Genomic DNA, 27,323 nt, shown 5'->3' on the forward strand with positions numbered 1-27,323 from the left:
CTACATTTTCATGAACCCTTTTAAGTCAACAATCCTGCTAAGATATTATTATTATACTAATAATTGTATTACTTTGATTTAGACAGGGGTCTGTAGCATGGAGCCAAGATGATGATCATGGGGATCAATGTTTGCTCAATGCAAGACTACACTACCTGTTGGTATGAGGTGTATATACATAATTCCTTATTTTATTTCACTATTGTGTCATTACTGTCTCTCTGTTCTATTCATAATCCATCTGAAAAAATGCTATAAAATAATCAGAAAAAAAGACTGCAAATCTTTTGTCTTTTATTTCTTTTTTGCAAAAATGACTCTAACATCACCATTAATCTTTCCTCCCTGGCTATACGCTCCTTCTCCCTCTCCTCCTCGCCATTCCTCCCTAGCTCTGCTGTCCATGCCCTCTTGCTCCCTCCTCTCATTGTGCCCTCTCTCTTCTTCTCTCCTTTCTCTCTCCAGTGCCTCTCTCTTTTTCTTCTCCACCCTTTCTCCCTCTCCTGGAATGTGAGCCACTCCGACTCACGTCTTCTCTTAGCTGGAGTGCAACTTCCTGCTCTGGAGAGACCACTGCTGCAGGGGTTGGTTCCATGGCAGAGGAGATGAGGGTTGGTGGGGTTATGGATGGTCTTTGCCCCATCACCTCATCCATGATACCAAACCACTTCTGTGCGTGGTGCCTTTAGTTCCTAAAAAACAATATAGGCAAAGGTCATCTGATAATCATTATTTAGCTAAACGTTTCACCACTAATCATATACTCTGTGATTACATTAGGGAAACCAGGGACAGCAATGTTTTAATTAATTGTAATTATTACCCAGCACTGACTTTGCCTGATTATTTTGAAGAAATCAAACCTCATAATCAAACATCATCATGTTTCATTTGTGTTAAACATCAAGACTGTAGTGCTTTTGATAGTTCAACTCACTTTGTAGTTTTGCTTTAGATTGTCCCACTTTTTTGGCCCACCCAGCCTCTACCTTCACCTCCAACCTGTGCTCCTTAACATACATCCTGTACAAGCATAACATTGGTCAAGTTACCATAACCTTTTCACAGGGGATAGGGTGTGAACTTTTTAAAAATGTGAACATCTACCAGCCACTGACAGATAATTGTTCAAATTCACCTGTCACTAAAGAGTAAGTAATTATTTTGTGTCTGAAATCCACCATCCACTTTCATATTTTACCGGCATTTGGCTGGTGACTGGTGCTAATTTCCCACCTTTATGGTCATTGAAATGATTCCTTAACAACAAAACTAACTGGTTATCAGCAATATTTAAAATAATACATTTCAGGAGAGCAGAACATTAACTTATAATGAGCCATGCATATGAAAATTTCAACACTTAATAACACAACGTTATTTATACGTTTACAACGTTATACGTTTGCCAGAAAAGAGGTCCTCATTCTTAGCCCTCCATTTAATGAGTCGCTCAGTGTCTTCATCAGTCCCTTGTAGAAACCAACAACGATGTACGGCGTTATTAATCACAGTTACTCATCACACATCCACATTTACAGTTCAGTTGTGATTACGGTGTTATTAGCCAGCTCGCTAACTTCTATGCTAAATTACCATGTATGCTAACAAGCTAGCAGGTCAGTCGAGCAGTACATATAATTCCAACAATAGATACATTCATTACGAATATAAACGTCGTCATTTGAATATTATTTGACCACATACAAGCCGTATTAGAGTTTGGTTACTCACATTTGTAAGCGCTCTGTTGCTGGCTGAAAGCTGACACGAAAGAGACACGAAAGCTGTGTTTGAAATCGCATACTAACATGTTATTCATACTAACTATGATGTCAAATTGAGTATGTAGTGCGTTCCAACTTCATAGTATGTGGATTTTGTGAACGTGAGAAATACCTGGATGTGTACTACATTAGCAAGAATTTCTGAGCATGCAACATGAGCTTACTGGACATACTCAACTGCCCCACAGTACTCTTCAGACTGTGCAATGGAGGAGATGAGCCAGGCTAAAAACTGTTGTAATTTTCACTATAGGACTGTTAATGTCAATTGACTACATTTTAATATCTTTTCAGGAGAGAAAGTCAGTCTAGCAAAAATAGACCCTGCACGTAAAGGTAGTGGAGCCTGACAGAGCCAGACATTACACTCCACCTCTACTGGTCCCTGTAGGCTATATTGCTTTTTAAATGATCAAGCAGCAAGAGCTTTCCAGGCTTTATTGTGTGTTGCATTGATGTATGAGCGTTTTCTTTGACAATTTACTTTAAACATTGGAAAGGCTGCTTTCAGTAATTGTAAATGTTTCCATGCGCGCAGTAATGTCACTGCCGCAAATATCCTGAGATATTTAAGCAGCAAAACTAAGAATAGTAGTTATCAACTTGACAGGACAGATGAAACTCTCTGGGGGAAAGAGAATTAAACTTTTAGCCTCTGAAATAATATTTTTAGACAGTTCTGATGGAGGTCAGGATTTATCAGGAGGACAGCTGCTTTACTCCAAACAATATCACTGTATGAACCTGGGCTGTGTGTGTGTAATGGATCACTTTTTGGATGTGTAGAAGAACGCAGAACACTAATTAACATTAGATCCTGACCGATCCTGTCGGTGTGTCTGGAGATTTAAATAATCAATGAAGTTACACCGATGTGCCTTGTTAGTAAATGTGCACAGCGTCTCTGCAGGGGGGATCACTGCAGGTATTTAATGAACTCAAAAACTTTTTGGGGGGGCAAATAGTCAGAAATCCCGGACCCCCACCTGAAATCATGTTCCCGTGGTTATGTACCTGACTGTACTGTGACAAAATAATCTCCACTCAAAGCTCCACTAACACTTTTTTTCTCACCAAAAAAATAACCTAATTAAAAGAGAGATGTAGTATATTATGTTATTCAGTCTGTAATGTAACTAGAATAAAAATCCAAACTGTTATGTAGCTTAATAAAATAAAATGAAATTTAATATAGACTGATCTGTTCATTTTACTATATATATATTTATTGAAATGTGGTGACAATCTGTAGAGCCGCAGAGGCAGCGCTGTTGTTCTGTCTAGTAAATACATTAAGATTTACAGTCAAACTAAAGTGGCAGCTACAATTGTTAAGTCTTCCAAAAGGAATTATATCATATATCAAAATGCTGCAGAGACATTAGAACCAGTGGTAAATCACCAAAGAGCTGCACAGATCAGTTCATTGGATCATGTTATCTCCCCGGGATGACGACACAGTCGGGCTGCTAGCAGCTGAGATGACTGGCTGGTCCCAGCCAGCGGCTCCTCACACCTCCAAAAACGTTGGAGCAAATTTCCAAACAGGCAGTATTTGGATAAACTGACCACACATTGTTAATCTACATGGTTACTTCCTCGCCTGAAAACTTAATAAAATGACATATTAACAGTGCTACAGTGAAAATTACAACAGCTTTTAGCCTGCTTTAAAATCTCCGCTATTGCTGCCAGTTGGTGCGAAATGCATTCTGGGATACTTCGCTGCATACTTAATCATTCATTTAGTACACAGTATGCAGTACGTACTCTTTGAGTATGTAGTAGGCAGTACATTAGTATGTGATTTCGAACACACCCAGTGCATTGTGGGGCAGTTGATAATGTCCAATAAACTCATGCTGCACATTCAGAAATTCTTGCTGATCTAGTATTCATTCATCTGGGCATTTCTTGCGTACACAAAATCCACATATTATGCAGTTGGAACTCAATACATACTCAATTTGACATCATACTTAGTATAGTACGTTAGTAGGTGGTTTCGAACACAGCCAGAGAGAAAGAGATCATGTGTAACAGTGAGGCTGTAGCTGGCGGAACCCCTGAGATGTGACAAAAGCATTTTGTTTTCACATGTGCGCAGGCCAAGGCGAGAATGGCAAGATTTGCTAACGTTGGCCAACACATTTGCAAAAAAAATTTAAAAATACACATTTGAATAGTAATTTCAGCATTCCATTGGTATCATTTTTTTTCACTATTTGAATTATATTCAACTCCTGAAATTTGTTCCAATGGCCCTAATGGCATCCCTCCGTACTTTCCATCTTGTATTATATCTTTGTCAGGGACCAAGCAGTAAAACTCAAGAACACAAGATGTATAAAGCAAAAATTAGTAATTTATTTACAGCTCAGTTTCAACTTAACAAATTATTTTTTCAAAATACAAAAATAGGAAAACTAGAAGAAAGTAATTTCAAAAACTAGGGCCCCTTGACTCAAATTGAGGTCAACTAAACAAACAGCAAACTGAACTGTTCTGAACATAACAGATCTGACAAATGACACATTGGGGGGGGTTTATATACACACCGGCTAGCCTACACAGACACACAAGGGGGGCAGGAATAAATAATTAACTCTATAACACAAATTAACCTTGATCTCAACAAAGATTTAAATCAAGAAACTATTTACAACCCAACTAACTATCAAAGGCAGGAAAAATAAACTTAAAGTCCTAAAGTAACTGAAGTTAACTGGATCCCGAAAGGCAGACTCCCCTCTGGCACACCTGGTTGGTCCCTTCCACTTCCTGCCAGCCACAGTATAAGAGGCCATCTTTACCGGTGCTGACTCTTTTGGCCAGAGGGAGGACTTGCCGGATCCATGAAACAAAAGACAAAGGTAAATCAGAATTTAACACAAGCAAGAAATATTAAAGACAGAATGTTAACCAAAATGCGTGCACTCAAATTAGCAAACAAACTGTCAATAATAAGGTGTGTGCTGTATGGAAACAAAAGACTATGTGTACTGTGATTATTTAAAAAGTTTGTATGTTAAGTGTTACAAAAGAAAACTACTAACACTTGCTCACATGTGGTGCGGCCACCACAATTTTGTATCACACCAATATACCAAAGGTCAGAGCTGTGCAGAGTAATAATATTCTTGGAGATTTGGTAGAGCCACCCCACTTCTGTCTTTGGGAACTTAAAGAGTTATGTACTTAATTCTTGGCTTCTTTCTTCCCCAGATTAACCTTCAGATTTTTTTTGTCCCACTCCACAAAAAGTAACTGAGGAGTTTCTACTGGCAGAGATTGAAACAGATACATAATTTTCAATGATATCTTTTCTGGAGCTAAAGTCTGTGAGTACTGACCACCTTTCCATATCTTTTTTAATTTCCTGATTTAGAGCTGTATAATTGGCTTCATACAATTTTGTTAAGTTATTTGTAATAATCACTCCTAGATATTTTATTGTTTTTGCGTTCCATCTGAAATCATATGGTTGTTTGATAGCTTGTGATGAGGAACACTTCATGGACATAACCTGTTCCTTTGCCATATTGAGTTTGTAACCTTAAAAGTAATTATAAGATTTAATTAATTTAGGGAGACAGGTATTTAGTTGTTTTAAGTAGATCAAGACATCATCCGCAAATACCAATTTTGAGTTCTGTGCCTTTCACCTTCATCCTCTCAATGCCTTCATCTTGCCATGTTGCTTGAACCAAGGGTTCAATGAAAATTATAAAGAGAGTGGATGACAGACAACATCCCTGTCTGATAAATCTTTCCATCTTAAACCAATCTGTAAGATTATCGTTTCTTTTTATTCTTGCCCTTGGATCTTTATGGTGTGTTTTCATGCAGTTTACTGAGTCTGTATTAAAGCCAAAAACTTCCAGCAAATGCTGTTGAAGACTTTTCTGCTTTTAAGCTAAGTAGCACTGCACATTCTCCTTTTTTTTGTACTTTTTCAAATACATATGTAGTGTCCTTCTTATGTTGTCTTGTTTTTGGTACCCCTTAATAACACCTGATTCATCCTCACTGGTTAATTTTGACATAAGTCTCTTGGATATAATGGTTGTAAATATCTTAGTCACAGTTCAGTTTTGATAGTGGTCTGTAGTGTTCACAGAATTCTTTGTCTGGGGATTACTGTAACTATGGCCTCAATCAAAGAGAGAGGGATTTTGCCATTTTTTAAGGTTTCATTGCATGATGCAAATAACAGTGGGCTTAGTTCCTAATTAAAAATTTTGTACCATTTGGACAGGAAACCATCACTTCATGAGACAGACATACAAGTTTATAATTTCATTTTGTTTTTCTCCTATTGCTGGTAGATCTAATGAGTTTAAAAAGCTTCTTACCGATTCCTCAACCGCTGAAGCTGGCTGTGAATACTTATACTGCTTTTCACTATGATTCTTGAATATTTTATCTATCTTTCCTGGTTCAAGTTCTGCTGTGTTGGTTGTAGGATCTCTGATTTTATGGATTGCACAGCTGTTTCTTCCCTATTCATCTTGCTAGTAATTGCTAAATGCTTGCTAAATTTGTTCTCTATTTCATTTCCTAGTGTCTCATTCACTGTTTTGTTCACTTCTTTAATTTGATGAAGTAACCCTGGGTCATTTGAGCTTTTATGTTGCTGTTCTAAAATTTCAAGCTCTCTAATCCTTTTCTGATATAATTCTAACATAGTTTTTTTTAAGGTATGCCAATCGAGATATTAGTTTTCCATGCATAACCGCCTTCATAGCATCCCAGAGAGTAATGCAGTCTACTACCCCATTGTCATTCTCTTCTCTGTATGTGTTTATTTCCTTTTTGATCTGCTCGAGAAATCCTGGGTCATTTAAGATACTAACATTCCTTTGCCAAGTTGTATTTTTTCCCCTACTGTATAAGTTTAATGTCAGGTACAGGACGCTAAATCTGCTATTGCTATCTTGCATTCTACTGCTCTAAATCTATACAGTGTATTCATGACAAAATAATCTATTCTTGTATATACTGAATGCGGGGCTGAGTAACAATCCTTAAATCCTTCTCAAGTGGGTGTAGTTCCCTCTGAACGTCTATACGTCCCAGTTTTGTCAATGCAGTATATACATATTGAGCCCATTGTATTTTACTGCTTTTCTTTGTACAAGTTCAATCCGCAGCTGTCCGTGTACAGGTAGGCTCAGGAGTATATCTGTGGCTTTATGATTCAGTGTAATGTTGTCAGTATCATCCACATGTCAATATCTGTTCCGTTTCTAGGGCAATGACATCAAATAAATTCTTAAAGGAGTATTTGTCACTTTCCAGGGGTGCATAAACAAATAATCAGTGTAACCATTTGGTTACATTTTCACCTTTACCAGAATGTATCTGCCTTCTTTCAAACATTTCTTTTACGGTCTTAAATTTTGTTACATTTAATATTAAAATTGCTACCCCCCTCTTATTACCCCCTTTATATAAACTATGTAATGTATCTTTTAATTCCAACTTTTTGAATTTTTCATGTTCTAGCTCTGACAGGTGTGTTTCTTGCAAACCTGTGTTTTTTCCTTTTTTAACGTCCCCCTTTTCATTGGATTATTCAACCCGTTCACTTTCAAAGACATCATTTTAAAATGGTTAAGCTGCATCTGGTCCTTTCTTTGAGTATTCCTCTCTCCCACTAACAATTCTAACATTAGAAACATTAAGAACATTTCTCTATAGTCTTTCTCTACCAGCCAGATTATTTCTTAAAAGAAGTCTTTGCAGTAGGAGGTAAGTAGCAGCCTTGTATCTCTCTGTACTTGTAAGCAGAATGAAAATATGGCACCAACAGGTAATTTATTGTCTTAAATAATACTTCTTTCTCAACACTTATGCTGATCAGTAATTAAATATGCTGTGCTGCTCAGCTTCAAAGCATGGCCTTGTTTTTTTAAGATCATTTGAAAAAGATGCCCTACACACAGCTTTTCCTCCCATATGTCTCAGATGTTTTCTTTATCTCCGAAACTCGTGTAGTTTTATCCTTGCACACTGAGTTAACTTGCTTTGCGTTCCTGGTTCTCTGACGCATTGCCATGACAACACTCTTTGTACCCGGTCCTCCATTGAGTGTCACTTGTCGGTTTCCTTGATCCGCTCGTCCACTCTCCTCTTTCTCATCTCTTTGCTGCACTGGCACTTTATTATAGAGCCGGCATCCTTAGGCTCAGTGGATTCAGGGATACAACTGAGCCATTTGTTCCTCAACTATCCTGGCAGTCGGATCCCTTTTGTAGTAACAGCACTAGCAGTTAGCCCATCATTGTCATTCCTCTAGACTGACACGTTCACTCAAACAAGAAAGTCTAAACTACCTAGCTGGTAAAATGAATGGTGCTGATACCCAAAACACTATTAAATACAAGTTTTTGAATGATTAGCAGTCAGATAATGTACACTGTTTATTAACAGTAAATTTTTTTCACATAAGAGAAATCCTGCCAATTATAAATATCAGCACACCGGTAACTGTAGCCTCAGTTTGTGCATTCACAGAGGCTGCTGGTAGCGTTAGCAAGTCTGATAAGAGACAACAGAGAGGCAACGTCATGCTAATAACCCAAAGATGTATTCTGCTTCTGTGGCAGTAAACCCAACACATGACCTGCTGATAACTAACTGTGATATTCAGTAACGTTAACATGATAAACAGAAGGACTACGGCTATGTACTGACCCGCCGGAGAACCTTTCATAGTAGAGCTGCTAGCTCAGCCACAACAGTTACCACACACAAATGGCTATGAATATGCTTCTAGTGACTGTTAAAGCTCCGGCAGAGCTCCTGTGTTTCCTATGCAGACACGGAGAGTCTGAAAGCAACTGCTCATGGCTGGTTGTTTTGCTTACATTTCTTTTGTTGTCACCTACAGTTGCCATTCATCTGACCGTCACCAGTTTGTTAAACGTCTCCATAAGGAGGCAGAGGGTAATGGCGCTCTGGTAGTGGTAAGCCAAAGTAGCAGAATCAATTCAATTGCAGCTGTAGTTTAAGTCACACAATGATGAATTCACTTCTTGCCTGTGGTCCAACACAAAAAGGGAAATGATAGTTCAGTTCCTCTTCTCTCCTTGATACTCCCCCTGAAATGGTGCTCCCTCAAAATACAGATCTTGCATCAGGCTGCCCTCAGTGGGTAAAAGGGCGGCGCAGCTTTGTGGGGAATAGCTGTTCATAAACGGTCATTTCTGGCCCTGGTTTATTGGAGGAAATGCTGTTTTGGATTAGCTTGTCCCACATCTCACTGACCAGGGCAAACTTGTCACTCAACAGTGGGATGCGCCTAGTGTCTTTTCGGTTGAACCGTACATACCGCACACTAAAGAATATCAATATTTATAATTAGTTTAGCTGGAAGTTGTTTTTCATTTATATAGCACCTTTCAGAACATAGTTACAAAGTGCTTCACAACCGCAAAATAAAAGGAAGAGTCCAGTAAAATTTCAATAAAATAAAAGCATTATAATAAAAGTAAGAATTAACAGTACAGTAGATAAATGGGATAGGTCTAACTAGAAGAATGCCATACCTGTCATATGTGCTCCCAGGGTCTGAGAGGGGGGGGATAAGAGGAATATAATCATCGTATTAGTAATGTAAAGGGAACAATCTATCTAATCTATACAGCTGAAGCTCTGGCATTCCTTCAAACCTATTCCATTATATCAGAATGACAGTTATATCACAATTCAATGTTTTTAGAGAAAAAAACTAAGGCACTATAATAAATTTAGTCAAATGATGATAAAAATAATGATAAAATAAAGTTTTCTAGACTAGAAAACATTAACCACCACCCAGTGCATGACATTGAACCAGGGAATTAGTGTGTCCACCACAACAAAGGATCCAAACTGACTTCATTGGCATTGTTTCCGTGGTGCAAGCACATAATTTAAACACGTTGCGTGCCACCACCATGTAATGCAGTGTTAAGAGGGCTGCAACACACAGATGACAGCAGTGAAAGTTTCTCTGCTATATTTTTGTTAGTTTGTGTAGATTTGACTCCACATTCTCCCACTTTCTACTTTAGGATTGAGTCACTTGAAGTCTCAGTCTCCACCCTCTGAGTCAAAGAAGTTTTTACTTGTGAGTGCAGTTGTTTTTTTTCTTATTATTATATTCCCTGTTTTACCTTTTTGTTTGTATTTTGAATCCATAGACACCAATGCCCTAAATTCTAAAGTTTACTCATAACTTCTATCCTGAAACTCAAAGATGTTGTTCACCAAATTCGAGTCATTCTTTTTTAATTTTTGGAGTATTTCATTTTTTGTCTTCAACTTTTACGATTTGACTGAAATTGACTGCAAAATTGTTGCTTCTGATTGAACATAAAGAGTAAAGATAATAAAGTTTTTTTTAAGTCATATGCTTTGTTGATCCATCCATTCATCCGACCTCTTCCTGCTGTTGACTTTGTGTCTCTGTAATACCATCACACTACTCCCTTCTTTGCTCCCAACAGTCACACTTACTTACTACAGCAGCTGGAGGGCTTGGTCACTTGTATGTAAACACATATCGTTTTTAGGGCGACTGATATTCTCCTTTTTCATGGGAGGACAGTCTCCAAAGTCAGGCAGTCTATGTGCCCAACCATCCACTCTGACCTCACCCCTAAGACAACAACATCTTGCGACTTCTATCTGTGAAAGGATGTAAATGAAAATGATGAAACCTTGTGTTGGTGGCTAAGTTATACTGTGTAACCACAACATCCTCTGTGTTAAATCTGCACTTTGGTGTAAGCAACCCCTATTCCTCCCTCCCATCTTTCCTGTCAGATATCTTATGATACATGCCAGCTGGCTGCGGGTTTCATGTGCCGCTTCTGAAATAGGGCAAAGCATATGGTGCAGTCTGTCAGGGCATGGTTACACAGAAAATTATATTTCCTCATTTTGGAGTTAGCATCAATACATGAACGTTTAAGACTGGACTTCGAGTGCCAGATAAGCTCAGAGTAAAGCCAAGTTAAGCAGTGACCAGGATAACAAATAAGCACCAACTAGCTTCACTTCACTTGCCAACAGAGTGATCACTGTCAAGAGGCTAATGGATGGGCATGTGGTGTCCCAGTGAGGTCATGGACTTTGATGGCTTTCCTCTGACCTGCTCAGAGGAAAGCAAAGTTCATCACTGGGCATTATGCCTGATTTTTTTTTGATGATAAAGAAGAAAACAGAAGCAGAAAGAAAGCTGAGCTTCACAGTATCTTGACAACATGTTGAAGATGACGTATCATTCACATTTTCAGGTTTATATTTTTATTGTGGGGCTCTACTGGAATATTTTTGTATGATTTAAAATTAAAAAAACCTCGTTTATCTTATACTGGCCCTTTATGGAGCCCCCTTCAGCCTGAAAGAGGCTGTTTTAGCTTCTGTCTTTTAGCTTAGATATAGACATGCAACATTATAACAGTATATAAATGACAGAAAATCACTACTATTCAAACCCCACTACTATACATGAGTGGTTGTTAAGTGTGTTTCAGTGGTTGGGGGTCCTGAGACACCCAAATGGTCCCATAATGGGGAATGAAGCAAAATGAAGAATAGTTCATTACAATCAAATATAATTCACTAGAAATTGTCCTACTTGTGTGAGAATCAGCTTTTTAATCAAATGTTTCACCCTCACTGCCATTGTCTAGACAGATTAAAAAATAAGTAAATCCAATAAAAAGCTCATGAGGACCGAAATCGGACAATGCTGCATTAAATAAGGGCTTTAATTTGTGTCGATGGTATCTGTGGTTCTGTGGCAGGAAAATGTTTGAGACCTTCTGCACAAAAGGACCTAAATTGAATTTGGCCGTGCAGTGTCATTTTAATTGTTAAATAACAGTCCCTTCATTTGCCTTTAGGAGCTCTAAAAAATAAAACCTGTTAATTCGCTGCTGTCCTCCACTTGTCTCCCCTGCTTTCTGCTTCACTTTATCCATGACCAGCTTTATGGAAAAACAAAAAAGAACTTTGCCCAAAGCAGCCTTTCTGTGCTTGTTGTACATCAAAAATCCTTCATACATTGATCGATGATATTGAAATTGGGAAGTGTCTGCAGGATTTCTGAGTAAGATGAAACAAAAAGATGACACACAGACACACACACTTTAGTAAGCCTTAGCCATCAACCAAGTTAGAGCCTACAATTTACAACTATCCTCTTCATCTTTCTGCACAGCTCTCTCTTCCTGTTTAATATTTAATGGATACAGCTATTTTTTTTCCGCCTTTTATGCGTTCATAAAGTTAGGACTCTTGAGAGATTGCTAGAGCTTGTCTGTGTATAGTCTGTGTATGTGTACGTGCATATGAGAGATCTTTATTTGCTACATCAGGGCTTTTCTAGAACAAACACCAAGTAGTTACATGACACTTTTTTTCAAATCAGTGTTGCAAAGGGATGTGACAATTAAAGTATGACATTTCCATGGACCTTTTCACTTCTTACTGTATGTGTGATACTGTGAACAAATCAATATGTTGAAAGAATGAGTCTGCAAAAGTTACATGACTGAAGGCAACCCAGTCTCACATTAAAATGTGTACTAGCTTCTTTGGTCTGTAGCCCAAAACATATTAGTTTCACAATAAAGGCTCTAAAATTGTGAGATGCCTACATATGTTTGTTTTTTATGTTTTTTTTTTGGCCTATGGTTGTCTATTGGCCTGCATCTGTGTCACATGACTGATTCATGACGTGTGCGCACCGGCCAATTTTTGTTCTTACCACCATGCGTATGGTAGTGAATCAGAATCATTCTACATTGACAGGCACAGGCCTGCTATAATTAATTAGCATACTACCACGCCCCCTTTTCTCTCTGTGCAGCAGTAGAGAGCTGTCATGTAAGAGGGCTGTGATGGTAAAAATGTTGAAACACTTTACTGCTGGTGAAATGCAAACAATAGTTTCAGAAGTAGAAACCAGAAAAGGCAGATTTGGCTAGTAAGCATGTCACTGGCACAACCGTTTGGTGCCTGATTGTAAGTGCAGTCTGCATACCTGTTGCACCACTACCACGCAGTACGTCTGTAACAAAATATAAGCGTAGTGAATGTAGAGATCCGTGGAATTGATCTAAATAAATCTTTACTGCCGCGCACCATGTTTCGTCTCTGTCCACAACAGGCCGTGATGTAACAAAAGCAGAGCGTCCCTACTGCCACTACTGAACTGTCAGGCAGTGAACGCCACTATCTCTGTTAAGAAAAGGCGTTTTATAGCCTGTGATTGTAAAATATGAAGTTGGTCATTAAAGTGTACATTTCCAAGAATATGTGGTTGAGGATATTTAATATGAAATTATCATATCTTAAACATAGTCTTCCTAAATTAAAACTGAGCCACGTCATCCACTTACATATTTATGATACATATACATATTTGCAGATTAATTTTCTGTCAATCGACTAACTCTAAACATTTTGTCATTTTAAATAACATTAGCTGTATTATAATAATGACATTTTTGTATTAGCTTTATGTTTATCTGTCAATCTGCTCATTAATTGAAATTGAAGCTCTTTTCACTTTTCTGTGAGTTTTCCACTTGCTGAGTGAAAAGTTACTTTAATAAAGTTCTAAAAGCACAATCACTCCTATGGTCTGCACTTTGAGATCCTCTTCAAAAGTTTTCCCTCATCAGCCTCTAAAAGGGTGAAAGGGGACATCAAGGCTAGACCTTTACATTAGATATGTTGTATCCTTTTAGTTCATATTACTGCAATAAATGAAATGGTCAGTGCTCGGTTTTGTGGTCCAGATCTCTCCGTGATGCTGCAACAGCAATATAGCAGTTGTGGCTACAGACCACATTAATACTGTAACTTGTGGATGATCATTTTTACAAATAAAAAAGGGAGACCAGTTTTGCAAAATGAGAACTCCATTAAGGGTAGCCTGTTGAATTTTAATTATACATTCAGTATTTTCAGTAGAGTGCTCAATTTGTGCTACTGAGTCATCCATTGTCAAATCAGATAAGGTTGTTGCAGCACTGTCTCAGATTTTCTTCAGACCTTGTCTATATCATGAATGGGTCCCAAAACCAAGGTCTGTAAAATATTTCTCTTCAAATACTATGTTTTCATATTTTTTCAGCCCTTAATATTATTTCATTTTTATAGCCTCAAAAACACCTTATCTGGGAAGCTATGTTTGGGCATTAATATCTTGACAAGTATTGTTCCTAGCCTCACCAAACTTTGTAGGATGGGAGACAAACATGTGTTCTGTCAAAACCATTAATCATCTGTACTGCATGTCATTTTGTTTTTATAAGGCCCTAGATTTTGAAAAAAAAGTGCAGAATTGCTAAACGAGAGTGACATTGAGGGTACTACAAACCCATTTTTTTTGCGCCCATATGGTATAAATCATTATTTTTTCTTCAAAAACAATCTTTTACTAATTTTGTGCCAATATTTGAGGTCTCTACCACTAACTGACATGAAGATATTATGAATAAAACAAGGCGTGGTAGTATTTCATAGGACCAAAATAGTATGTGGGTTAGCTAGAAAGAACATAAAAATGTACATGGAAATTGGAACTGGTACAAAGTGCCAATGTCCTTCCATGTTTCCTTTATACAAAAATAGACACAGATTTGAGAGATATTTTTATCTGTGGCAGAAAAACGTCCATTTAATTTCAGGGTTACATTTTTTTTCTTAGTGTCCATGCTTATTGAATTCCTGTGTCATAGGAATTGTAAGAAATAAAGGATAACATGTTTTGAGTATGTTCATTAGAATAAAGGGAATTTTAGATGGGAATTGTGTCTCTGGTAAGATCCTGGTTATTGAAAATAAGTGAAATATTTTGATAAAATCTCTGGAGGAATAAGTGGTATCCTAAATGGCCTTCTTAAGCTCCAGTGGGAATATCTAAATGTGTTTCCACATAAAAGGTTGGATGTGTTCATACATGTAAATTTACAGCGTGCATGTTAGAAAGCTATATGCCCTGATAGTAAAGAATATAGCCTATATTAATGACATATAGTAAAACGAGCCTACAGAAAATATGTATTTCTTTACTCTAATTAATATTTCAGATGCTGCGACACACATAAGTATAGATAATAAGGGAACACCCTGCTTCTTCACTATGGATGTTTTTTCATAGAGCCAAAACAATGCCTTTAACTATGTGTATTTATCTATGAAGGGAACATAGAAGGACACTAGCACTTTGTACACTAAATGACCATACATTAAGCTATTTCCACATACATTTTTATGTTCCTACTAGCTACCCCATATACCATTTAGGTCCTATGGAAATGACTGAAAAGTGCTACCATGCCTTGTTTTAATCACAATATCTTCATGTCCATTAGTGGTAGAGACCTCAAATATTGACACAAAAGTAATGAAAAGATTGTATTTGAAGAAAAAATGATGATTGATGCCATATGGGTGCAAAAAATGGGTTTATAATACCATCAATATCACTCTTGTTTAGGAGTTTTGCACTTTTTTCCAAATCTAGGGCTTCATAGAAAATCAATATGCATGCAAACTTTTAATGGTTCAGTCATACTGAGAACATGTTTACATTCCATCCTACAAAGTTTGGTGAGGCTAGGAATAATATTTTCCAAGATAATAATGCCCAAACATGGCTTCCCAGATAAGGTGTTTTAGAGAGTGTAAAATTAAAAAAATATCGAGGGCCAAAAAATATAAAAACATTGGAATTGAAAAAAATATTTTACAGGCCTTAGTTTTGTGACCCAAACATTATGTAGACAAACTTTGAACAAAATCTGAGATGGTGCTGCAACCACTTTCCTGGATTTTGCCTGATTTGACATGGAATTACCCTACTGTACTCAGTTCCAGTTTGATTGTCCCACTGATGGCAATTCATTTCACATAGTGGAATTTGCGGTTTTGTCACCCACTTTGTACGTGTTTCACACAGTCGTCTAAGGCTCTTTCAAGAGGGGCAGACTTAAACACCTCAGATGGCAGAGTATCTGCTCTTTTTAGCCATTGTGCAACTCCAGGCCTCTGAGGCTCTGATACCACAGCTGGCTTGAAATCAGCTGACCTGAGATGATGCCATATAACATCCCTTATCAAATCCTATTTTTAACACACTGGCTGCTACAAAGCAGGGATCAGGCTGATGACACTGAGCTTCCTCCAGGAGTGACTGCCAAGCAGGTTGCTAGAGATAACTACTGTAGGAGGCAGCTGTTTCCTTCCTCTGGGCTTCTGGTCACCTCATACATGAGTGACAAGCCCTCGGATTTTATGGAGTTGTGCCACAGCTCAGCCTTTTCTTTCTGCAGATTTTCCTACAGTCAGTTTCCATGTTGTTAAAGATGCATTTCGATCAATCTCCTGTCCTGTGCTTTCTGTCATACAAATCTGCTGCAACACTTGAGCGAGGGCTCACGTTTTTGATCATATGAGTGTCATGGCCACTAGCGAGATTTCCGATGCCCCAGCTGGCCTAATGACCATTTTGTGTACTGGTACAGCCATTGGCCAATAGTTTGCCTAGACTGATCAGCCTCATCATTGGCCTCACCTGTTGAACTAACTGAACAGTATATATCTTGTCAGTCCTTTTGTCAGACAAAATGTGAATACTGAATGATTCTGCAAAACCCAAATAACATCCAATGACAATGTTCAAAAAGATTTGGCATTCTGTAGTGTGGTTAAGGAAAGATCTTGGTTACTCTGATAAAAAAAGCTTTAAATACAGGTCTGTGACAGAAGAAAACTCCAGTCTCCTGCCTGAAAGTCTGACTTTACTCATGCTTGTCTACCAATCTGTCCTCCACACCGTTACAGTACTTTCCGCCTCACTACATAAAGGACACACTACTCCCTGCATTGGCACTGAATGTTGCCACTGGACATAAATTGGATGATGTGGATTGTCCAATATGGACTTAATTCCTAGCACACTGGGATGATCTTGTTCCAGAACCAGGTTGCTGAGAGTTGGAGATGCCAACACCAAGCAGTCTTTATTCCAGCTAGCCCTGCCTCAGTGCTTGTAGCCAGCACACATAGTTGTTTCTGTTTGTGCCCTTTGTGACAGTGGCATTCTACTGTTTCATGTTTAACCTCGCAATAATCACATCAAGTCAAAGTCTAGAAGACAGAAATCATTAATGTGCCGTTTTCTCAACAATCAACAACACTGTGATATGAGAAATTTTAATGTTTAATTTTTCCCACTACATTTTCCCATTTTAACCCAATTAAAATGCAAATAAAATGCAAACTTATTTTATATGCTGATTTTAACTCAGTCAAAGAAAGTGCACAGAATAGTTGTAGACCGAAATGTAATGAGCCAAATGTGCATATTAAAGGAGACATTGCTTAGTAAATTTGATATATTTTGGCATAAAAGAATAACTTAACACCAAGCTGAAAAGTATTGTTTCACTGACCTCTTCATGGTTGAGTCTGTTCCACCAGCATCATTGTCAGGTGAGTCTAAGGCTGCATACTGCACCAGATAAATGAGAGAATTAAACAGTTTGTATTAGCTACAAAAGCTAACAGTGCTTTTAAAAGTCTCCACTCAGACAAATAAAGTATTTATTTGGCATTTAGCCAATTTGAATTCTAAAGTTCCCACTATGCAGCCTGAATAAACTGCTTCTATAACCTAAAAATAGGCCAATTCCCTTGTCTTCAGTGTATTGTATCTGGGGCTGTTTAACAAGTGCTCCCATAAGGCCTTGTTCCGTCTCTCCACCCTTCTCTCTGGTCTCTTATCTCCTCCTCTCACACTCACATACCTGCATTACATTTTTCCCTCCCTCCCTCTCCTTTGTCCTTTCAGTCTTTCTTTTGTGGTGACTATAACGCAGATCCCATGATGCCTCTCCTTCGTCCATCGGTTCTTGCTATACTTTAAAAGCAGACATCAGCTATTGTAAAGTTGCTCCCTGCTGGCCCCCTACTTCCCACCCTAATTACATCCTTACATCTTGTCCTACAATCCCCCCTTCACTCCCTTCTTCCTTCACTCCCTCCTTATCTTATCGCTTCACTCCACGTAGCTCCCTCTTGCCTCCTTCTGGCGATCCCATTCCACCATCTTCCCTCCCTCACATTTTCTCTCTAACACTCATCCACAAAAGACACACAAACAGACATGGATGGTAGAGAGAATAGGAAACCAAAGAAATTGTTCTGCCACACTTCTAGAACATCCTTTTAGTGTGTACACTAAAAGGATGTTCTAGAACCTGCTCAAGTTTGTGTATTCTTAAATGTGAAAATTTTCTAAACACTAGAGGTATCTTAATTAAGCCTGATGTGCTTTTCATCTCCCTGAAAAAAACAAGTAGAAGTATGTCAAGGAAATGTAGGACACAGAGACACAAAGAGACGGCAAGAATTAAAGTAGAAGGTTTTTTCTTTCAGGTAAATGAGGGATTTAGCATAATGTGTGCCTTGCCTGTTATGGCATCAACAGAATATGAGGTTGGGTAAATATCTCTGTTCACCGTGGGTAGAGCTGATGAGGGGATTATTGAGGGAATAATCCTTTTAAATGTGACTCTTGTCACTTCTGTGTCTCTGGCTCTCTTCTGTTGCTCTGTCTCTCTCTGCATATGTTTATGGTTCCCATAAGAATGAGTGTTTCCATTTGCTGAGCCTGTAGTTCTTACACCGTGTCTACGCTAAAAGCGTCTCAGTCGCGTTTTTCAGACGTCCATGTCACACCTCTGATGGAACAGTATGCTTTAATGTTAATCAATAGAGCTGTCTACACAGCCCACGCATAACCACGACCCGAAGAGTATGTTTAGGCTTCAAGTCTTGTTCTACGCACATAGCTACAGTCATTGTGTGTTGGGCTCTGAGCGCTTTCAAAACGTGGGTGACCTACGCTCAACACTGTACCTGAATGCCTCCAGTGTAGACACACAGACAGAACACTCACTGCTGCTGCTGCTCTGCTAAACGTGCTGCCCACGCTATGCTTTTCTGTGTAGACACAGTGTTAGGCTGCATTCAGACTGCAAATAGTCCTTTGTTAAAACAATGCAAGGGGCTGTGATGGTGGTGACTTGTTGTTAAGGTACCAGTGAGACAATGAAATACAATCCAGGCACTCAAATTCGAGCTACAGATTAATGCATTTAAAGGCTAATCAGACACCAAAACCCTGCACAGTGGTTTGTAATACTCACAGACAGGATTTTACAAAGTTATCGTGGCAGCAACTTTTGTTGTGTTGATCGCAAGGTAAACAGTCGAATACAGCGTTCACGTTACAAAGTAATCCAATGGGACTGTGCACTTGCATGTATGTGATTGGCCACCGCAGTGCCTCATGTTGCGGCAAACGTTGAGCCCAGTTCAACTTTTTTGCCAGATTACCCTGCATTGTTTTGTTAGAGTCCTCTACATTGGCACCCCTGCTATATCAACGCACTTCACTCATTCAAATTAAGTCAAAACAATGTTTTTTGTCAGTCAGAACACCAGCTTAAGATTTTGAAATGGCCATATCTGTAAAACAAGTGGCAGTAAACTATTAAACCAGCTACTGATTATGAAGGTACTTACGCTGATAATCTTTTGCATCTTTACACCGACTCCCCTGTGCTCATCATTTCATAAGTATGTTGTACGACAAAGTATTACTCAAACTTCTAAATTATTTTAAGTCATAGACAATTTCCAAATTTTCCAAAGGTACTAGATGTATCTGATGTGCCTGACTCACAAGGAAATGTGTAAAAGCACATTTTATGCACAGCAACCAGAATATTTCTAGTCCATGGTGTAACAAGAAAAAAAGAAGACATTTTGGATATTTGCTAATATGTAAGAATTGCAACAAGCTAATTTTCAACTGTACTAATGTCTTAACTTACCTTCACTCCTCTATCTAATTGGTTTCTTTTAATATTTTTGGTTAAAATATTATCTTTTCAGAAAGTCCTGTGTCACCACAAAAGATCATGTTTCCCTGTCAGCTGCCTTAATATTTGGAGTGCCTCAGGAGTCAATTCTTGGTCCAGCAATGTTCTCTTTGTAAACGCTTCCACAAGTTAAACCTACTTTGTCATTTTGATATTTTTAATTATTATTATGCTGATGATACACAGCTTTATCAATCATCTAACTACCATGACTATATGAGGCCAGACGTAATTCAAAATGGCCAATCTGTGATAAAAGGAAAAATGTTAAAAACAGGAAGTATTTTTATTGACTCAGAGGCTGTTATCCACAATTACTCATTTTCACTCAAAATGTTGAATCTCAACTTTCTGAATTTTTACTGTCTTGTGGAATCGTTAGTTTAGCCCTGGTTGTTTTAGCTAAGAACCATTGAAAACATCAGGCAGCCTCTTTGACCTAAATATTTGGAAAGTCATCCATTCTTTCATCACATCACTGTGTGACTACTGTACTGTAGCACCTCTTTCAGCCAGCCTCTCAGCTTCAGCTCATCCAGAGAACTGTAGCTTTTAACGAAAAACAAGAAGCAATTTAGGCAATACATTAAATTGAATATAACCTCTCTTCATTGGCCCTCCATCACCTTTAGAATCAATTATATTTTAGTAACAAGTAGGCTCCTGTGTGCAGTTTTTGTCCCCTTTCACCAAGTCTGCCATCACCAGAGAAAACAACTGCATTGGTCATTTGTTCAAATGCATAAAAAGACAAGATACACCTGACAAGTGAGGTAGTTGTGCAAATTTTTACCATTGTGATAGTGCTGCAAACCTCTTATGGGAAGACATTGTGGTGGACAATTGACTGCACTAAGTGTCTGACTTTGAAACTACAAGCCACTTTGCAAAAGCTGTTTGCATCCTTTCGTTGACCAACAGTCAACATTGTTTTTTGTTTTTTTACCACAACTACAATCTTTTCCTATCTGTAACCAAATCATTTTACTAGGCTAAACTTAGCCAAACTTTAACCAAAGAGGTGGCAGGTCACTAAATGCTAATTGTTTTTCTAACAGTTATATAGGTCATTTTGTAGAGCATAGACAATTGCCATTGACCTATTTTGTCAATTAGGCATTTGGTGCTCTGACACTGGGATCAACCTCAGGTCCTCAGATCAAACACTGTATGCTAATGCAAGGTCAAGGCATAAAACTGTTGGTATCTGTACTTTGGGTGCTGTTTCTCATCTTGGAGGCAGCCTTACTCAAAGTCTCAGAAAGGCCAAGTCAGTGTACCCTTTGAAAAAGCATCTCAGAATGCACTTGTTTTAATTTGCATTTTGCTGAGATGATAACTTTATGCAGTATTTACCTTCTTGAAGGTGTCCACATTTTTACATTTTGGTCTATTTTTCTTCTCTTTTTACTTTCTTACTTCTGTCATTACAATTTAATGTCCCTTGCTCATATTTGCAGGGGTAGGCAGAGACACTGACTCAAAGGTTAATTGAACCGAAGATACAGGATGTTGGCTCAAGCCAAGGTGTACACAACACACAAACACACACTCACACAGGGCATTTTGTAAAGCTCCTTGTATGACTCCCCAGTTTCTTTTGTCCTCTCCTTTTCTATAATTTTTCTCCCTCTTGTTTCCACGTCTTTGCCCTTCTCTCCTACTGCACCACCGTCTCCTTATAATTGGCTGTCATTGTCAAATCATGCTAGTGCAGTAGATGATTGTGTGTGTGAGTAAGCGTGCATTGATGCACAGCAGGTGTCACTGTTTTTGGTGAGGGCTCCTTATTAAGAAGAATTCCAAGTATAGAGAGCCAATTATTGTTAGTGGGATACACCATACATGTGCAGTACCGCATATACATATGGCGGGATCTGTAATGTTGTACAGAATGTTTATGTCAAATTCTAGTGTCACAGTTTTTCAAATACATTGTAATTTCATGTAAGTTCAAAGAGTAATGACATGTCATCATGGCAGTAATAGTTGATGCCTTTTTCAGATGTCTTCTACAGGCTTTGGGAATAGCAGCAGACTAGTTAAAGAGACATCCAAGACCCTGCGAGACAAAAGTGGAAACCTTAGAACAAGCTGTCATGCCTCTGCAACAGCCGAAAGCTGTCTTATGAATGAGACTTTGATCCAAATATCACTTTACAAAATAATTGACAGCCCAAAATTAAAGCACGCTTCCTTACAGATTAGTCAACATCCTTAGTAGAATCATGCCCTTAAATGTTTTTTTATCACTTGTAAATATTCGTACGATTATATTATCAGTGATGTTTAATGAATAGCAGGTCATAATTGACTCTGTATTGTATTCATATTCCCAAACCTGCTGTTATGTTTGCTTCAGTTAGAGGTTTCTGAGAATAAGTTTTGACAACCAGAGTGTAACTGAAATCTGGTGGGAACAGTGATAACAGTGGTGTAAAGTAAGGTGGTGGATTTTTCTAGTAAAAGAAAACATTCATGCCTCCCTGCCCAATTCAAAACATGCATTGCATTTTGGTCCATTAAGACTACTGACAGATACTTGAACATCTGTCTTCACTTTCTCTCGCAGTTCCTGTTGAAATGTCATAGTCTAGACAGAAGGCCGTTTGTGGAACTGACACCAAAATATGGCAATGCAAATGAGTTTTGAGACAAAAAATGCCTATCTGCCAATCTAAACATAAATCGATTGTATATTTGAGAATAAAGCTGACATATCTATTTTTATTCAGAACTAATAGAATGATTTGGTCAAACTGGAAGGGACTAGTGTGTGTTTTTGGCTACCAGTCTATTTTGATATTTGTTGTTGGTTCCAGTTAGAGCTGAAAGGCTTGAATAGCTACTAGAGAATTAGAATAGAATTTTTATTGCATTCATTTAGATCTACAGGTGTTGGTCTCAGTAAAATGTGGGAATTGATTGTGACTTGATTGGGACCATGGGTTTGGTTGTGGGATTTTTTCTGAAGTGGTTCAAATGAGTAGTTTGCAATTTAAAACCCACTCAAAAACGAACAAAGGAACCACATCAGAGGAGTCCAACAGTGAGAATGGAAACAGCAGCTATTAAAACACCTGTGTCTAATTCACTCGGAGGGTTTGTTGGAGTTGGGTTTCCCTTCCTCACCAATGGTCAGGTGACGTCCACTTCCCAATGGTAGATAATTATTCTTGCACACTACAAACAACCATACATCCTATTATTATGCAACTATTCTTAACCACATTAGCATGGATCAAGGGATGGCATTGTCAGCCTGTCGGTTGGTCCACTACTTCGGTCCAGACTGAAATATCTCAACAATTATCAGATGGCTTGCCATGAAATTTTGTACAGACATTCATGGTCCCCAGAGGACGAAGCCTATTTTGGTGATCCCCTGACTTTTCCTCTAGGGCCACCAAGAGGCTGGCAGTTTAGGTTTTTAGTGAAATGTCTCAACAACTACTTGATGGATTTCTATGAAATTTGGTATTGATGGTCATGTCCCTTCTGGGGTGAAATTTTTTAACTCTGTAGATCCCTTAGCTTTTCCCTTATCACCATCATCAATTCATTTTATTTTCTGCAATACTTTGGTTCATGACCAAATACCTGCAAAAGTGATATCCCCATCAGCTTTAGCAAATTTGTAAATGTAGTGCTAATTATCAAATGTCTAAGATGGTGAACATGGTAAACATTAAACCTGCTAAAAATCAACATGTTAGCATTGTCACGGTGAGCATGTTGGCATGCTGACAGCTTTTGCTGTCCAAACATTCACTGAATTCTGATAAACTACAGAAGCTTCAAGGTCCTTGAGTCTGTGGCCGGACCAGCCAAAAACTCTTCAATCCAAAAGTTAAATAAATTCAAGATCCATTCTGTCAGGACAGTGATCCAAAAACGTAGCCCAATACAGTAGTGACACATAAAATTAAAAACAAAAATGGAAAGATTATAAGATCATCACTGTATTGGTGATAAAAAGTCACCTTAAAGTGTAGTAGACTTTCAATAATGCCTCTGAATCAATTTCTACAATCTCGTTAGTGATGTAGAAAAACAGCAAAAATATTACTAGTTGAGTGGTTTAAAATTTTTATCTTATATAGATACAATATCTGGATGCATCTACATTTGGGATTTTAATGTAAATGAGTTTTGTGGTGATGGGTGACTACTGTATATCAGTAAGATAAACAACTAGTCTATCCTCTCAAATGTGCACAACCAGCACTGAACACTTCTGAAACAGAAGTGGCATAATTCAGACATTGTCACAGACAATTCAGTCCTCACTATCACATCAGGACTTTGTGCAGCTCAGACAATGTGGCATTTTGAATTGATGAAGCCAAAGGGACACTTATGTAGTATTGATCTGCAAATGTGGTGTAGCTTGTTATGCAGTGCTCTGTTAGGGTTTGGTAATGAACAAACTAGCCATGTCTGTCAACAAACCAAATATAACTTGCAATGTTAACCTCTGTTGTCATTGTCAAGCATAACCATGGAGAAGAACTATTTAAACTATAACATCTATTTATTCTATTATTTTGTTTGTGGAAAACACTGCAAAACTCGGACACAATTGGCCAAGGATGTACTGTGGTGACCTTAAGCCTCCATTATGTTTATTTGTACTTTTTTATAAACCACTTTGCATGGAGCTGAACATCATTGAGTGTCACCATGGTGTTGATAAGTATCAGTGACGCTGAGTTTCTTCAGTTTTGGTCAATCGGCTCTAACAACACACCAGTGACTCATGAACCAGGAGCAAAATGCATTACGAGGATAATTGGGAAAGGTGTTATGTCATTAAAACACAGCTAGCGGCACAATATGCAGGCAATTGTTGCAAGAATCACAACACGGATGCTTTTAGTGAATCAGAACCGCCTTGAACCAACTGCTTTGATTCATTATAATACATATCAATGTAACCTTTTGGGAAGGACTTTAATTTATCTGCAGGTTCAATGCAAATGGGCATTCTGAGTTGTAATACAGCATGCATGACAAAACATCTCAAGATGCAATCTTCACCACTTTTTTCTCTGATTTTTCTGTTATTGTTTTTCTCAAGCACAAACCCCTTTCAAGTTTCACACCCCAACCTTTACAAAGGTCCCGTTTTTTGCCAAGTGCTAACACATCCATATACAGTTGTGCTCATAAGTTTACACACCCTAGTAGAATTTGTGAAATATTGGCCATTTTTTGGAAAATGTGACCAACCATTTATTTAATTTATTTGAGCCATTTATTTTCACATAATTCGGTTTGCCCTTTTTAAACTATAATGATAACTGAAAAAGTTTACATACCCTTGAATGTTTGGCCTGATAATAAACACACAAGTTGACACACACTGGTTTAAATGGCTATGAAGGGTAAGTTTCCACACCTGTGACTTGTTTGATTGTAATTAGTTGTCTGTGTATAAATAGTCAATGAGTTTCTTAGCTCTTGAGAGACCCTGCACATTTCATCCAGGGCTGCTCTGACTTTACTAGATACTGAGCCATAAGTAAAGCAAAAGACCTGTCAAGGAATGCGAGCAAAGGGAGTTGAACTTTATAAATCAGGAAAAGGATATAAAAAGATATATTTGAAAATGCCAATCAGGAGTGTTCAAGCTCTGATAAAGAAGTAGAAAATTAAGGGTTCTGTTGATACCAAGCCACGGCCTAGTAAACTAACGAAGATTTCAGCCACAATTGCCAGGAAAATTGTTCAGATTGCAAAGAAAAGCCCACATTCAAATTCAGCTGAAAGTTACATGTGGTTGTTTCAAGATGCACAATAAGGAGGTACTTGAACACAAATGGGCTGCGAGGTCAAGTTGCCAGAAAAAAGCCATTAATGTGCCAATTGCACAAAACAGCCTGCTTACAATATGCCAAACAGCACCTAGACAAGCCTCAAAACTTCTGGAACAAAGTTATTTGGAGTGATGAGACCTAAATTGAGTTTTATGGTCACAACTATAGACACTATGAATGGTACACATCTTGCATATTCTGCCAGGGTATGTAAACTTATGAACACAACTATACTATACTATACTATATACTATACTATTTAGCTGTCTCTAAATTTACACTTGATAAAATGTTTTTATTGTATGAACATTATTTTTCTTCTTGCCAAAGGCTGCCATGGATGTCACTTACTTCTGTAATATAGCATTTCCTTATTCCTTACATTTCTTTATTCTTTTTCCCATTCACAAGAAATCTAACGATTGATTTTTGTCAAAAAGTACAATTTTCTACCAAAATCCAGTGTACCAATGTCCTATTGTTTTAGTGACTGGAAGTGATGGATGAACAGTACATATGCTTGGATCTTCTGTCTTAACACAGTCTGATAATCCAGGCATGTTGGTGCTATGAGAAAAAAAGGTCAGTGAGAGGACTCATTTTCAAAGTCACCATCAAAAAACAAGCGTGAATTAATTGCTGAATTACATCAAAAGTGAAATTTAAGTTTCATCCGAACTCTAAAAGAAAAACTGGATGTCAAAGAGAGAAGTCTCTGTTTGAACATTGCGATAATGAATAATTACCACTGAATGAGCCAAACTCATGCTGAGCTGTGCTTTCTTCTGCTGATCATCTCTACTAAAGATAAGAAGAATGGAAGAAACGGGAAAATTGCAAACGAGGAGATGAAGAGACAGTTAAGGAGGGGGTTGATAAACAATAAACAGAGCTGAAAAAGAGATTGATAGTATAAAAAAGATACAAGTCAAGAGAGGCAGAGAGAAAGCAGGGAGGAGAAGGAGCCATAGTAATTATAGTCATCTCCTCCCCTCAGCTCTTTGGTAAATAAACGAGCATCAATTAGCCATGATGGCTTCCAGTTGCCTCAGTGTCGGAGTGCTAATTAATTTCATCTTTGCATTCTTGCTGCTCTCCTCCCCCTCCTCTGTTGTCCCTCTTTTCTTTGTTTGTTTCTCACTGTAATTTTTTCAAATGTCTTTTAATGAGTTTTTTTCTTATTTAGGATCTTTTAAAGATTCAACTACGGCTCGTCTTCAAATATATTTGGCTACATTTGAAAAGGTTTCATGTCAAAATGCTGTACAGTAATGCCACTGTAAGACAATTGTAAGTTGATCTTCAGAGTGGAGGTCTTCACAGGTCCAAAATGTTGGACTGGATCCAAAACAGACCAATGGAAAACCTAACCGAACCTGACATGCATAAATTAATTTTGAGAAAGGAGAGACCCGATCCGAATAGACCTGAGCCTAATAGACCCAATCCAAACTGTGGTCAACTCGAACTGACCCTAACAGAGCGAGAACACAAACACCAGCAGAAAGATGTACTATTAATTAAATCAATCAGCTAACAAGCATCCATAGTGGGAAATAATATAATAATGATAATGATAATAATAAGTTCTAAAAATGATATTAAGTTATAGAAACTAAAATAATTTGTTTATATGCTTCAAAGACAAATTTATATAAATAATTGAAAGTCCTATTCTACCTCCTGTACAAACAATAAAACTGTAGCCAACTGGGTGATAGATAGACAAAAGACAAAATTCTAACCTAATTAATATC

General features: G+C 37.9%; 1 long non-coding RNA gene across 2 annotated transcripts; it reads left to right on the plus strand.

The window, feature by feature from the left end:
* The first annotated feature begins 4,405 nt into the window (after window positions 1-4,405).
* LOC137199367 (uncharacterized) lies at window positions 4,406-9,948 on the plus strand. Of its 2 annotated transcripts, XR_010931774.1 has the most exons (4): window positions 4,406-4,660; window positions 5,013-5,128; window positions 8,683-8,758; window positions 9,848-9,926. It is a non-coding gene; the product is annotated as an uncharacterized lncRNA (long non-coding RNA). The 2 variants fall into 2 exon arrangements; XR_010931773.1 differs by having other exon boundaries at window positions 4,406-5,128; window positions 9,848-9,948.
* Window positions 9,949-27,323: the final 17,375 nt, after the last annotated feature.

This window comes from Thunnus thynnus, chromosome 16 (genome assembly GCF_963924715.1).
Source record: "Thunnus thynnus chromosome 16, fThuThy2.1, whole genome shotgun sequence".
Lineage (NCBI taxonomy): Eukaryota > Metazoa > Chordata > Actinopteri > Scombriformes > Scombridae > Thunnus > Thunnus thynnus.